Here is a 2,500-nt window from a genome sequence, read left to right on the forward strand (position 1 = left end):
TCGTCCCTTTAACAAGTCTATATTGAAAGTTTGAAGAATGGCGATATTCATATATATATATATATAATATATATATATATATATATATATATATATATATATATATATATATATATATATATATATATATATATATATATATATATATATATATATATATATATATATATATATATATATATATATATATATATATATATATATATATATATATGGAAGACACTAAACAAATATAAACATATGTACGTAATTATAGATACATAATGAGTGCATATACCAACAGCCATGGATACCTCATGATATCAGCTTGCCTGAAACAACAACACCAACAGGAAGCAGAAAAATGAGACCTTTTTCGGTCACAAGAAGACTAAATTTAACAAGTGATGAAAGTAGTGACTCATGCATATTTTGTTAATGCCTTCCTTATCTTTTGAACATCAGAGCAAACTTACCAACTTGCTACCCCTTTGAGTCAGGGATGAGGTGACTGGGGACTCATAAGTTTGCCTTCTGAATTTCTGTAGCCATTTCCTTGCTTACCCAGTTCTTACGTGGGTGGAGAGGGGTTTTGGACGATGATCGAACGTGTGATGTATGTGCAATCTTTAGGTGCATTGTGCGTAAGTACAGTGACTTATTCTTTGCATATCTTGTTAAAACCTGAAACTGACGAATTTTGAAAAATTGTTAAAACCTTTGAAAATATTATATGTATATATATATATATATATATATATATATATATATATATATATATATATATATATATATATATATGTGTGTGTGTGTGTGTGTGTGTGTGTGTGTGTATATACTGTATATATGTATATATATTTTATAAACTAGTTAAATATCCCTAGCAAACAAAATCATTTCCGCTTGTCGAAGGAGACTCCATCAGAGAATATTAAAACACCATCAGTCTCCAAGGAGAAACTCGCAGAACACTTCCGGACAAACAAGAGTTTGGGCAGAGGTGTTTTAAAAAGGTGTTTACTCGAACGTGGGCGCCGTAGAGGAGGAGGAGGAGGAGGATGAGGAGGAGCGAGAGAAATTGCTTATGGAAATTTCGTAAGTCATTCCACGCATTCTCCCGCATGCCCGGGCGGAAGCCTCCACGAGGGAAGTAAGCCATTAGTGTCCCATGAATCTGCAAGAGGAGCTTTATGAAAAGCAAACGCTAAATCTCCCCTGGGGCCAATCTCCCCCGGGGCCAATCTCCCCCGGGGCCAATCTTCCGAAGGGAGCGCTGGGACTGAGTGCTCTCATTCGGTGATTAACATCAAAGGAGAGATTACCGTAGATCATTTTTTTCGCCCTAGAAGGCGATAGAGACTAAAGCTTCAAGTATTAGTAAGATAAGGTCCGCCCTTTAGGGCTAGGATGTCGCAGTAAATAATTCGAATTTTAGCATGAAGGTACACAAGAGACATTTGTCACATGATGCTTCTACGAAGCTTGCGAGGGAATGAACAGAGAATTTCTCCTTTTTAGAAGCGGGATATTCTCCAACGAACGTTTGTAATGCCTTGAATGAAGGACGTGACATCTCAGATTGTAAATACTCATTATGTCTTCAGATAAATAAAAAGTATGGAGCGGTTCTGTTAAAAATTCAGAGCTTCCGTGTTCCGCATTAATTTGTTGGTCTTATGTATGAAAGGCTGCTCTCCGTTCGCAAAATTGCTTTATAGAACTTGACTTGCGCCACTGCGAAGTGCGAGGGTGGATTTATTAACTAATTAGCATACCACCTAGTCACGTTAAGTAGATGATTTTCTACGGAAGGACATTTATAGGTTACTCCAGTTTTTGGAAGACGTGACAATTATCTTTACTCTCCTATTGTGTTAAACTAAAACATTACAACGGAACTTGGTCCCCGAGATTCCTTATGATACAGTATTCCGTGCCGTATCATCATCGGTTAGCACCCTTGCGTTAATTCTCGTATAATCTCCCATTCTTTGTTATATTTATATCTCCATCATGTTCTTTTATACTGCGTCTTATTCCCCTTCTATCGTTTGTTTTGTCTGCTTCGTCTTTCCTTTTTGTCTTTGGGAAGGGCACCATGCACCAGCTTTTTAAAAACACAGCAGAGTTAATCAGTCACATTTGTTTTCCGTAATGCTCTTTTATACACACTCGCTCACACACATACCCCCCCCCACACATACACATACACACATACATATATATATATGTATGTATGTACAGTATGTATGCATATATATGTGTATATATTATATATTTTTTTATTTGTATTTTTTGTGTCTGTTAGCATAAAACACTTATGTTGACAGAGTGACAATTGCCATACGTCTTGTCTAGGCGCGAACTATGGAAGTATAAATGAGGTTTTAAATACCCCATAAATAATGGTATAAACGGACAGACATGACTTATGACGTATGTTGGGGGAACCATTTTTCAAGAGGTTGCGTCTTCCGAGAGGGCCGTTTTAAGAAAGGAATTTGCTAGTCTCTTTCTCTTG

Source organism: Macrobrachium rosenbergii, chromosome 6, assembly GCF_040412425.1.
Source record: "Macrobrachium rosenbergii isolate ZJJX-2024 chromosome 6, ASM4041242v1, whole genome shotgun sequence".
In the NCBI taxonomy this organism is placed as follows: Eukaryota; Metazoa; Arthropoda; class Malacostraca; order Decapoda; family Palaemonidae; genus Macrobrachium; species Macrobrachium rosenbergii.